The sequence below is a fragment of the Rattus rattus genome, chromosome X, assembly GCF_011064425.1.
Source record: "Rattus rattus isolate New Zealand chromosome X, Rrattus_CSIRO_v1, whole genome shotgun sequence".
NCBI lineage: Eukaryota > Metazoa > Chordata > Mammalia > Rodentia > Muridae > Rattus > Rattus rattus.
Window position 1 is genome coordinate 79,798,716 of NC_046172.1, and position 13,766 is coordinate 79,812,481.

Genomic DNA, 13,766 nt, shown 5'->3' on the forward strand with positions numbered 1-13,766 from the left:
TGTGTCTGGGCAGTGACAAAGCAATGTGGGTACAGAGTTTTGGAAAGGCTGGAGAGAGAGAAGAAGACAAGAGAAGAACCAAGATGGAGGCAGAGAAGGATGACCCAGATCTGCATAGCTTTCAATGACCACAAGTAGCTATGACCATTTCATAAGGGATGGAATTTTATAAGACAATTTGTCTTATCTAGGTGGGCAGTTTATATTAATATCAATTGGTTGTGAGTTTATTGTGTGGACATTTTGTGGAGTGAGAATTTACTGATAGAAATCTGATTGATAAAATTACAAGCCTCTAGAGTTTTGATTTTACTGTGATACTGGGAATTGTGACTATAACCACAGGGGATAGATGGCTGAATGTGGCTGGCATGGCAGTGACCAGCACCATGAGAAATAGAAGGGTGGTCACTTCTGGGGCTAGCCATGGCGGTGAGATCACTGCAGGGCCCACAGAGTAGCTGGTGACAGTGTGGGATGGAAATTGGTAACTTGGCAATCAGGTGGAGACATTTTGCTGATTGAGATGAAAATATCCTGCAGTTGTAATGTGGTGCACCAGTGCCTGCAATAACGTGGGTGGGAGTATCTTTTTCATTATTTACTGCAACAGGTAGTCTCTCAGGGACCATATTCCTGAAGGAAACTGCCTCTCCATCTGCCAGCAGCCATGATTTGCCAATGTCTCCTCAGCTGGGGATAGCATTTTACCAGCCCCTCATTATCCATGTTGGGAATTTTGTCTAGATTGACCCAGTGCAGGTCTTATGTGTACAGTAACAGTCACTGTGAGGTCATTTGTGCATTTTTCTTATGTCTAGAAAACAGTCTCACTGCAGATGTCCAGGAACTCTGGCTCTTGGCAATCATTTCATCATCTCTTTGGCAATGATCCCTGAGCTTTGAGTAGACATAAATGTCCCATTTGTGGTTGTACATTCATAGTGTCTTATTCTCTACATGTTGTCCAGTTGTGGGTCTCTATATTAATCACCATCTGCTACAGAAAGCTTTTTTGATGAGGGTTGAGTGGCATGCTTATCTATATGTATAAAGATAAGAATTTAGAGGACAGTTAATTACTGTGTCAATTTAGTAGAATAATAGTATGAGGACCTCTCCTATGGCCTATGGCCTATCCACAGGTCTTTGTACTAGTAAACTACCACATCTGAGGTCTGTCCGTAGAGTAGGCCTTAAATCCAATCAGAAAGCAATTTGTTACTCCCATAACACTCATGGAATTTGACATCCATGGGTGTATCTTGCCAGGCCAGTTGTTACTGTAGAATGCAAAGTTCAGTTGGGTAATACTGTTGGTTACTTTTCTTCACCAATAACACTCATAGAAACTTCCATATGATGAAAAGTAGCTGGAGTTTATGAAGCTTCCAGATCAATACCAGCTTGATTTCTTCTATGACTCAAGTATGCACCTTCAGCAATAGAGTCTTGCCATCAAGTTCTGGGGGATAATTAAGAATAATTAAAATAGCCTATGGAACACCACTGACCAAATACTCAAAGAAAGGGTAATAATCTATGTTTTGCTTTTTAGTTGATAGACTATGGTGTCTGTGGGACATGGTCCCTTTGTTTTGAAGTAACTTCCTTTAAATTCTTTTTATATAAATGCTTATATAAATGTTACAAGATGTTTCTATGGCATGTTGAAAGGTATTTAGTGCTTGTTACTGCTTTCCATGCTCCCTATTTTACACTGTCATCCCACAACCACCAAATTTTAACTTTCTCCATTGTTTCCCTAATCCTCTTTGTACTACAGTTTTCTATCTCTTTCCCTTTCCCTTTCCCCATGTCTCCTTACTAATTTCCTTCCTTCTATGGGTATAAAAATTTAAACATTCAAAGATAATGTATACATATGAAAGAATATAAAATATTTATCTTTCTGGATCTGAGTCACCTTACTTATAATGATTATTTCCATCTCCATCTATTTTTCTGCAAATTTAAGTGAAATTTGATAATTTCACTTTTCTTTAATATCCATTGTGTATATGTACCATGTTTTCATAATCCATTCATCAGCTGAGGGACCATGTAAAGTATCGTATTTCCTTCATATATAATTTTCATCTTGGAGGCTTACTGCTGTATAAGCTCATTCTTTCTAGCACTTTCTGAATTCTGGCTGGCTGATTCAACTCACAACTTCTGGCTCAAACACCTCTCCAAGCTGACTGATTCAAACTGGCTTCTCTCAGCTTCTGACTGAATTGTTCTGCTTGGCCTCAAATTAATTTTAGTAATTTGTTCTCACCTTTGAGCTCATTCTCATTCTCTGGCTCATTCTGTCTTCACCCGTGTCTTGCTTACTCTCTCTGCAACCTACCTCTGTAAAACTGTCCTGGTAAAAACTGCCTCTGAACTCAACCAACTGAACTGCCAAGAACTCTACTGCATTGCACTCACTGCACTGACTCCCAACTCACTGAGCAGACCTGACTCACTCTTTCTCCCTGCATTCCTCTTACATAGCTTCTCTTTCCTGTGCTGTTCTCTTGTGAGTTGGGTGCATCCTATCTCTGACTCATTCTGTAAAATCTTTCTCTGACTTGTTACTTTTTCTGCCTCTCAATTAGACAGCACTTCCAGACATGGCTGCTTTCTTCTACAAACTTATTTTTACCTTCATTATTAGGAAATAAAGGTGTGTGCTATGGGTGTGTCCTATTCCAACCAAAGGAATTAAAGGTATGTGGCATGTCTGCCTTTGAGAAGCTCTCAGAAACCTAGGTCTTTGGATGTGATCCCTTGCCAAAGCAGCCATGTTGCTGTATTAAAATTCCTCTGTAGACATTTAAGCTGTTCTCATTTCCTGGCTATTTTGAATAGGTTAGCAATGAACATGCAAGAGCATGTGTCTCTGTAGCAGGGAATACCAAGAATCCATTCACTGGATTATGTGGTAGATCTAGTTCCAGCTTTTTTAGAAACAGTTTGCATTTCACCAACAGTAAATAAATGTTCCTCTTGCCCCTTATTCCCACTAGCATTTACTGCCATTTATTTTTTGTGATCTTAGCCATTCTGACTAGGGTAAGATAAATCACTGGAAAGAACTGTACATTGGGAATAGAAAGATGACTCAGCAGTTAAGAACATTTGTGACTCCTTCAGAAGACTCAAGTTTATCCCACCACCCATATTAGGTGGACCACAAACACATGCAACTCCAGCTCCAAAGAACCTAATACCCTTTTCTGGCCTCCAGAGGTACCCAGACATACATTGCATGGCCACGCATGTGTTTTCAAGCACACACACACACACACACACACACACACACACACACACACACACACAAATAATTAAAATCCCTTTAAAAGATTATCCCTCAATTTAGGCATTTTAAAAGCAGATTCTGACATAATGATGAGAGTACTAGTGTGACAGATATATAAAGCACATGTATGAGGACGTGTGTTTGGTGACTGGGATGCAAGTTTAATTATCATGAATTAATGGGTTGGGGATTTAGCTCGGTGGTAGAGCGCTTGCCTAGCAACCGCAAGGCCCTGGGTTCGGTCCCCAGCTCCGAAAAAAAAATGAATTAAAGCTGTATAAACTCTCTGCATATCACCCTACCTACTCTTCAGTAAATCAGACGATGTACATTATTTAGCTACTCATTACATGGATATTTGGAGCTTAACACCAAGGGGCATCTCTGGAAGAAAAGCATAAAACATGTATCTCAGAATTATCCTACAAAAGGTGTAAGGACATAGAGTTCAAATGAAGCCATATAATTTCTAATAGGAAGTATATTTATAATCCTTTATAATTATATGAAAGCTGCTCTCAGATCTGATTCCTGGCACTTCTGACCTCTGCATCACACAGAATTATTTATGGTGGTGGGGAGGTGGCAAAACCTTAAGATTCATAGATGAAGGTATAGGTCAGTGGAGAGAACACGCTGAAATGATGAAACTTAAAGGTCAAAAGATGTGGTATTGAGAGTCTCTACTATATAAACACTCTCAGCTATGCCTTTTCCCTTTCATTCTCTTTGCCTATACAGGGTTAGTAAGAATGTTTGAGGAATAGAAATCCATCTCAGGAATACATTTCTATATTTTACTTTCCCTTCTGACTCTTTCCTTTGCTAGACCTGGGGAGAGTTTGCATAACTTCAGTCAGCATGGATTGGTCTGGTCCTCTCCCAGACATTTCTCTGTGTAGATTGAAACCTTCAGGGCCTTGATTTTTGATATACAAATCACTGAGGGGCTCTTGAAGCCCCCCCCAAAGAAAACATTTTTGCTCATAAACAATATCTTTGCAAAAGGCATCAGAACCCTATCTGTAATATAAAATGATTATCATCTATATTCCTGTTCATTTTAGTAAGAAAAGAGCTGTGGGGTAAAAAAAAGAGTCATTACCAATAAAATCACACTGATTTATATTGTAAAATATTGTCCTGCTGCTTCACAGATTCAGGCATTATGTTCCACAAATCATTTTTAATCCAGTTTTGAGTCTCCATAGCCACTGAACAGATAATCTCAATCATAATTGCAATAAATCCCTTTTTAAGGTTATATGAGGGTCCAGGTACCTTGTCAAAACAGGGGGAAAGGGCCCTGTTTAGTTAAGAATTCGATTTCTCCTAAGGAGTAGTCTGCCTTTGTCCTGACTCCTACAGGTAAACTAAATATTTGGATTTCAGGAGTGAGGGAAGTGTGTTTGCAACCCACGACGGGTCCATATGGGCTTTAACTGATAACCTTTGCTAAGGAGATAAGGTCAGGATGTGGAATACCGCATTAGACAGTCTTTCAATGGGGCGGGGGGGGGCACACAAACAGAAATGACCAACCATGTGATATGGCGTGAGTTCTAGAGTTTTCATTCAACGTTACCAAATCATGCTTAGACAATAAAATCTCAATAGAAATTTTAGTCACCAAAATTCAAATAAAAGTCCTGAGTTGACAATTGGCCCATAATATTATTGGCAGTACTCTGTGGATGTTGTTTGACATCGATATAAAATGACAACTATGGAACTTCATTTGATGTATTTTGCACATTCACCCACTGTCTTCTTTGTTTGGTTATATTATGTCCATTTCTTATAACAAATGAGGCAGAGTATGATCTATTTCAGTGACTTCTGTGACTCTTTTTAATTAGTCAATTACAGAACCCAAGGGTGGCTTGGTGAAAAATAGTGAACTTGTAGTTGATACTAGAGCCTTGGGAAGATTTGGCGATCTGGAAGTCTGTGCCCTAGGCCTCACTATTTGAGTGACTGTAATCCTTAGCATTCAATTATCTGGGGCTGATTGGTTTATTGTTAAAATATGCATTTTCTTTGATGTACAACAATTCTTTGCTTTCATCCTTTGCCTGTGTCACAGAATTCAGAGGTGAAGCTATTCATAACTGGGGTTTATTATTCCTATATATACTTTGTGCTGACTCCCTTGAGTATTTCTGTGTCCTTTAGTCTCTGCCAAATACCCACCCCCTCTCTCCTTATCATCAAAAATTATTCATAGCATATGCATATTCAGTAGGACAGTTCACAATAGCCTCAAAGTGGAAACAATCCAAATGTCCATCAAAAATAGAATGGATAAATAAATTGTGGTATAGTTATACAATGAGATATTATATAGCAACATGAATGAACAAACTAAATGACAGCAACAACACAGATGGATTTTATAAAAAAAATGATGTTAAAAGAAAGAAACTAGAAATAAGAGTATTAATTGTATGGTTTCATATAAGCCATGCTAATCTGAAGTATTCTGAGTCAGTATAATGGTTATTCAAGAGGGCAGAGCCTGAAAATCACATGCAAAGTATACTTCTGAGATTCTGGAAACATTCTCTTTCTTGATCCGGATATGTTTTACATGTATGTTATCACTTGAACAAAGCTAATGGAGCTGTAAATATGGGATTTGTGAAATTTTTTGTATGTGTTTCATACCCAAACAAATATATGTAACCATAACACTCCTTTCTCCTTTTGCCTTTAAGAATACTTGTTTTCAGTAGTTTCATAGTTTAGGGGAAAAAAAATATCAGGATAAGAGGTATTGCATGTGACTTCTGCTTAAGGTGATCAACTTGTCCAGGCTTGCCAGGGAATTTTCTGATTTTATCACCAAGAGTTCTGTGTGTTATAACTATTCCCTACACTAAAATACTAAGTAAAGTAGGACAGCTGGTGCTGTGGTTTGAATGTGCTCCTCAAAGTTCTTGCGCTAGTAAATTAATCAGCAGTTTTAACTATTGGAGTCATTAGCAGGTGGGCCACTGGGAAGTAATTGGGCTGAGATGTCATAGAGTCGGGTCCCCATTACAAGAAGAATGGCCTTAGAGAAAGAGGAACAGAGACGTGAGCTTATCCAGTCCCTTTCATCGTTTGATACAATCTCTAATGCTATGACACAGCACAAAGACCCTCACCAAATGCCACATCTTCATACTGGATTGCCCAATCTCCAAACTATGACAAAACAACTTTCTTTTTTTTTTCTTTTTTTTTTTTTTCTTTTTTGAGCTGAGGACTGAACAGGGCCTTGCACTTGCTAGGCAAGCGCTCTACCACTGAGCTAAATCCCCAACCCCCAAAACAACTTTCTTTTCACTGTGAATTGTCCAGTCCAATGTATTTTTATGATAACAGTAAAAAAGTAAAGCACTTACTCACCCTAGTTGTTTCCACAAATAAGCTCTAAAATCTTCTCTGGGAAGGTATTCAAAACAACTGATTAACCTGAAATGGGAAGAAAAAAATGGGCTGGAAGAATACACACTACGATCTCAATATTAACAACTATTTGTAGTTTACTCATCACAGGCAGCAAAAACTCGCTCTGGGAAATCAGAGACTTGGTGTATCACTTTGAAGAATCAGAATCCCTATTAATATAAAAGCTTGAGTCACATGCACACATACACACCTACACACATACAACCATCATCTGAAGCTGGATCCAGAGGGAGATGCTGAGTTAGAAAGTTTACTTTTAAAAAGGTCAAGTTATTCTGCCTGAAGTTCTTACAGACAAGTGATTTTAGAGATAGAGTTCCCTTGAGCTCTAAAGGAAATGCTGTTATAATACAAATAAACCTTCATGCAACTATGCTGTGACATTTGATACCGGAGAGAATATGACTGAAAATACATAGCACCATTCTGCCTTTTTTTAAATGAAAAGGGAACTGTCAGCGACAACTATTATAACTTGCAAGGACAAAACCCAAATCATGTGAATTTCCACATATAGTTAAAAGTAATGAGGCTGCTTGGGGTGGGGGTGGGGGGACAGGGTGGTAGCATTGAGCTGCAGAATAACTACCAAACAGAAATATTATGTTTAATGACCAAACATTTTCAAAATGGAAAGTCAAAGACAAAAAGGAGAAAGAGGACTCCATTTAAATTAAATTTAGCTAATGTCTCTTAAAGTGTTATTTCTTTAAAGTCTTCTATTACACAATGATTAAATGTGCTCCCACATAGCTCTGATTAAAAACACTTTGTGGGGCTCAGCTTTCCTATTCCAGTTCTATAGCACTTAATGTTCCCTCCAAAATTGCTTTGGGGAAAGCAATCTCATGTCAAGGAAATGAATTCAAAAGTGTTTCCCTATAAGGGCTAAGGGAGAGTCTCACCTTCGCTCCACACCTTGGTAAATAGCAAGCTTCAGATTGCTTTGAAAAATTTGCAAAATAAATCCACAGATCTTGATTTTGAATGAGGCAATCTTTAGATCCTTCACAAAGACATGTGATCTTTACAGCTATTATTACTAACATCCCTTAGCAAAATACACTTGTAACCCAGCGAAACTCTCTGAATATAATGCTTTGTTTTCACTTTCTCAAAAAAATAGAATTTCATTAATTCTTTGAGAATTTCATACAATGTATTTCGATCATTTCCCTGTCCCCCAAATCTTTCCAGATCCACCCTCACCTCGGTACCCACTCAACTTTGGATTGTTTCTCTTCTTTTTAAGTCCATGGAGTTCAGTTCCTGTTGCCCAAATATTCCTAGGTGTGAGTCCTTGCCTAGAGTGGTCGATCTGCCAGGGATTATGCTCTTAAAGAAAACTGTTCATCTACCAACAGCTATCAAATGCCAGTGGAGCTTCAGGTCTCCCTCCGTGCTTGGATTCTGTCGAGCTTGAACTTGCACAGGTCTGTGCATGCTCTCACAATCACTGTTGAGTTCATATGTGAAGCTGCTATCCTGTGTCTGGAGAACAGTTGCCTTGAAGTCAGTTACCACCTCTAACTCTTTATTTTTTTTTTCATGTGTGATGCTTATTTTATTAGAAACATTTTATAATAGTTTTTATTGGATATTTTCTTTATTTACATTTCAAATTCTATCCCCTTTCCCGGTTTCCCCTCCAGAAATCTCCCAGCCCAAACCCCCTTCCCCTGCTTCTAAAAGGGTGTCCCCCCCATCCACCCACCCACTCACTCCTGCCTCCCCACTCTGGCATTCCCACACATAGGGCATCGAGCCTTCGCAGGATCAAGGGCCTCTCCTCCCATTGATGTCTGACAAGGCCATCCTCTGCTACATATGCAGTTGGAGCCAGGAGTAGCTCTCCAGTTGGTGGCTTGGTCCCTGGGAGCTCTGGAGAGTCTGGTTGGTTGCTATTGTTGTTCTTCCTAAGGGGTTGTAAACCCCTTCAGCTCCTTCAGTCCTTCCTCTAACTCCTCCATTGGGGTCCCTGTGCTCAGTCTGATGGGTAGCTGCAAGCATCCACCTCTGCATTTGTCAGGCTCTGACAAAGCCTCTCGAGACAACTATATCAGGCTCCTGTCACATGCGATTCCTGGCATCAGCAATAGTGTCTGGGTTTGGTGATTGTATGTGGGACTGGATGTGGGACAGTCTCTGGATGGCCTTTCCTTCAGTCTCTGCTCCACTCTTTGTCTCCATATTTCCTCCTGTGTATTTTGTTCCCCCTTCTAAGAAAAATGGAAGAATCTTTCCACCTCTCTTCCATGATGATCCTTGAGCATTGTTGGGTAAGGCAAGATATAAGTATTTGATTATGGGCTGGGCACTACACAGTCTTACTCTCTGAACATTGACCAGTTCGAAGCACTTGCTTTTATAAAAATACCCCTTTCAGAGGTCATACTTGAAACTTCAGAACTGTTATGCATATTATGCATCTAAATATGAACATGCATAACTTGGTATTAGTCACACTGCAAAAGATTTCTCTGTAGGTTCCTGGATCTTTTCTAGCTGTCTGCTCTGTTCTACCACTTTGTCCATTATGCATGTGCAATAACCTCCACTGGCCAATGTTTCTGGACTTATGGGCAATGGTGTGTATTGGTGCAGCGTGGTTGGCTATGTGTCTGTTGAGGAACAGATGCCACATAACTTCTTTTACACGTGGCTGTATTATCATTTTCTCTAAATGGATCTTCTTACAAAACCCATAGTTCAACATAATTCCATGGGACATTATCCATCTATATGACACAAGAGATTCTATTCACTTGAATTTCTTTGGTGTCCAGGTCCTGTGTCACCTTCTATTCTCTTTGCTGAAAGAAAGAGCAGCCACATGTTCATATTTTACTAAAACCATGGCATCTATGATTTCTCATGTTTTCCCATGAATAAAAATATTTCAGTGTCATACCTTGAATTTATCTTTATTTATAGAATGTGTTCATCTATATACATGTATACACCATACCCTATATGAAGAAAAAATAAAATCCAATAGAATTAAAAGGTAAATGAATAACTGTATGATTGGCAACTTAAATACCACTTTTTCAGTAACCAGTATATAAATAAGCATAGAACCAGAAATATATAGAGAGAAAATTTGAACACTACTAACATGATCATCAAGTATTATTATGAACTAAGAACAGAATACAGTAGAACATATAGTAACATATAGAACATTTACCAAGGTTGAACATATTCTGGTTCATAAGCAAATCTTACTATGTTTAAAAGAGTACAAATTATACACTATGTTGTAGAAAAAATGGAATTGAATAAGAAAGCAGTAAGAAAAAAGATCTCTAAAAATCCATCAAATAGTATAACTCCAACTAATGCATTATTAGATCAAAGAAGTAAAATGTTAAACTGGAAAGTATTTTGAACTCTAAAGGGGAAATATGGCAAATTAAATTTTATGGAATACATCTAAAGCCATGCCTGGAAAAAATGAGTTCCAGTACAAAATCAGAAAAGACATCTCAAATCAATGGCACGAGTTTGCATTCCACGTCTAAAAGCTGCTTGACACCATGTATGACATAGGGATTCTTCTTTGTCTGTAATCCCTTCTTGGAGATTCTTGCTCAGATTATGACTATTGGCTTCTTTCGCTAACAGGCTAGTAATAGAAAATGAATCATATTTCTTTATTCTTTACCCCCTGTCAACTAGAATGTAAGCCCCTATGCCCAAGTAACTAGAGACTTGAGCAAAACCATGTTCAGATTTAGGAGGAAGGACACACAGAGAAGGCCACTGCAACTAGTCAGGCAAAACAGTGTTCATTGTTTATATGAACTAGTAAGCTACTTTGAAGAGACCAAAGCAGTTTAGAGTACATCTTTATCAGTTTATGCTACCATAAACATTCTGTAGATTGAGAAACTTAAACAACAGAAGTGTGTTTTGTTTTGTTTGTTTGTTTTGCTACTTGTGGGCTAGAAGGTCATAGATCAATGTGTACAGTGATTTGCTTCCTGGTCAGGACTTCGTCCATAGATTTTTAGATATCTACCTTTTTATTATGTTCTCACATGGGCTTTTTACTCCATGTGTGGGAAGAAAGTAATGATGTCCTCTTCACCTCATCTCCCTCTCCTCTCCATTCTTTTCTTCCTCTCTTTTTTTCCTCTGATCCTTCTCCTCCTCCTCTTTTTAAATAATTTTTATTAAATTTATTTATTTATTCACTTTACAACCCAGTGTCAGCCTTCCTCTCCTCCTAGTACCCCCTCATGTAAATCTTTCCCCCATTTCCCTTAGAAGGAGAACTCCCCCCATGTCAACCCCCCATACTCATCTCACCCTCACCCCTATCCCCCACCTCCTACCTCCACTCCCTCTATCCTCCCACCCTACACATTAAGTTGCTGCTGAACTAGGCATATCCTCTCCTACTGAGGCCTGACAAACCTGTCCATTTCCAGGCATGGGATCCACAGGCAGATAGGCAACAGGCTCAGGATAGTTCCTGCTCCAGTTGTTTGGTGGGAGACCAGCATGAAGACCAAGCTGATCATTTGCTACATACGTGCAGGGGGTCTAGGTGCAGCCTGTGCTCACTCTGGTTGGTGATTCAGTCACTGGGAGCCCCCAAGGGTCCAGGTTACTTGACTCTATTGGTCTTCCTGTGGAGTCCCTGTCCTCTTTGGGTCCTTCAATCTTTCTTACAACTTTTCTGTAAGATTCTCCAAGCTCCATCTACTGCTTGGGTGTGAGTCTCTGCATCTCTTTCCATTGGCTGTTGGGTGGAGCCTCTCAGAGAACATTTATGGTAGGTTCCTGTTTGCAGAGTATCATTAATAGTGTCAGGGATTGGTTCTTGACTATGGGATATGTCTCAAGTTAGGCCAGTATTGCTTGGCCATTCCCTCAGACTCTCCTCTGTCTCTGTTCCTGCACATCTTGTAGGGAAGACACATTTTGGGTCAAAGGCTTTGTGGGTGGGTTGTTGCCTTTATTCTTCCACTAGGAGTCCTGCCGGGTTATAGGAAGTAGCCACTTGCATGGTGTGTACTTATTTATTTATTCATTCATTTATTTATTCACTCTACAACCCAGTGGATATTAGACATAAAGTACAGGATAACCACATTATAGTCAACAGACCTAAAGAAGCCAAATATAAAGGACAGCACAAGGGAGGATGGTTGAATCTTTCTGAGAAGGAGAAACAAAACAGATATTGGAGGTGGATGGAAGGAGGGAACTGGATGGAAAAGGGGATGGGGGAGAGCGGGGCAGAGGTTGGGTCATATGTAGAAAGAGCTGAGAGAGAGAAGGGAGATCAGGTTGGAGGGGCAGGGACAATCTCTAGGAAGTACAAGAGACCTGGGATAGGAGAGGCCCCAGAGGGTCTAAAGGGGCAACTCTAGCTGAGACTCTTAGCAGTGGGAGAATAACCTCCTCCTCCTCCTCCTCCTGTTAATACTGACACTATTATGCCATCACTTCCATCATCTCTACCAAAGCCCCATTACCAAATACCATTGCATTGGAGGTTGTGGCTTCAAAACATTCAATTACTCTTACTAAATAGCTGCCTTAGAGATCTGTAACAGTATATTCTGCTAGTGACCAGTTCTGTATTTTGTTATCAATAATACTAAGGCCAATGCTAGAAAATCTTATTACAACTTTTCTTTTTAAAATCTTAGTGGTGCTAATGATCAAAACCAAATCGTTGTGTACAGTAAGCACCAAGCCCCAGAACATGGCTTTCTAAAAACTAAACATGCCCTGATTGTTAAATACTTTCAAGTCTTGCTTTTGAAAACCAACAGCTACATGACTTTACACGGGTTACATCTCTGAATATCAATTTCTACATTAGCAAAACAAAAATAACAACATCCTGGTAAGCCTTGGTTGTCAACTTGACACAGTTTAGAGTCATCCTAGAGAAGAGCCATCCAAAGAAGTCACAATTAAGGAATGGACTAAATCAGTTTCATCTGTGGCCATGTCTGCAAAGAATTCTCTTGATTATTGATTCGAACAGGAGGGTGCAACCCATGGTGGCCAGCACCATCCCTGCACCAGGTGGTCTTAAGCATTCTAAAAATAGCTAGCTAAGCATGAGCAGGTCAGAAAGTGAGCCAGCAAGCAGCATTCTTCCATGGGATCTGATTCAACTTTCTGCTTAAGTTCCTGCCTTGATGTCCCTCAGTGATGGATTGTGACCTGAAGCATAAGCCAAATAAACACTTTCCTTCCCAGGTTTTGCTCCGGCCATTTTATCACAGGAACAGAATGAAGCTAGAACAAATAGAAACTACTTATCAACTTTTTTGTAGAACTAAAAGACTCTGTATAGGAAGAACACTTGAAAATGCTTATTTTGGTACTGTTTCCAGCCATTTGGATCAGTGTCTCCTTGACTATCTTCTATCAGAGACATCATATCACATAACTGTGTTCTCACAAGTTATGACCTTACTCTTCTCTCCTGGTATGAATATTTGGAGACATTAAATGTGGTTAAATGCCTTTTCATCAAATATAGAGGCTTTCATGACATTAAAGTCCAAATTACATTATACTATTATGCTTTCTTGTTAGCCTTGAAAAAAATAATCTTCTTTTAACTTCTTTTGCTAAATGTTTTCTAGTGCACTTAAGGATTATTAAAAAGAAAACCCAGGCATGATGACTCATGGCTATAATCCTAGGCAACAAGGATGCGCTTTTGCGATCAGCTTGGAATACACAGTGAGAATTTGTTTTACAAAAGAAAACAGACCAACCAACCAACCAACAACAATAACAAAACAAAACACAAAACACAATCAAACAAATAGTGCTAAAGAAAATAAATTTGATTACCTCAATAAATATCTATTGAGTCTCCATCACATGTGTTCTAGGTACCAGATGTGTAACCATGAGCAAGACAAACAACCCCTCCCCATATTTCATAATCCTGTACATAACTATAATAATATATGTGCCTTAAAGTCTGTTGCTTTTTTTTCTAGAATTTCTGCCTAGG

At 39.2% G+C, this 13,766-nt stretch overlaps 1 long non-coding RNA gene across 1 annotated transcript in view; it reads right to left on the reverse strand.

Annotated features, from left to right (window-relative positions):
* Positions 1–328: 328 nt before the first annotated feature.
* The window catches only part of LOC116888520, a 30,156-nt gene continuing 16,718 nt past the window's right edge, over positions 329–13,766 (reverse strand). The window contains exons 3-4 of the long non-coding RNA XR_004386318.1: positions 6,704–6,769; positions 329–1,465 (exon numbers count right to left, since the gene is read on the reverse strand). This is a non-coding gene — a long non-coding RNA (uncharacterized LOC116888520). The remainder of the gene's footprint in view (positions 1,466–6,703; positions 6,770–13,766) is intronic.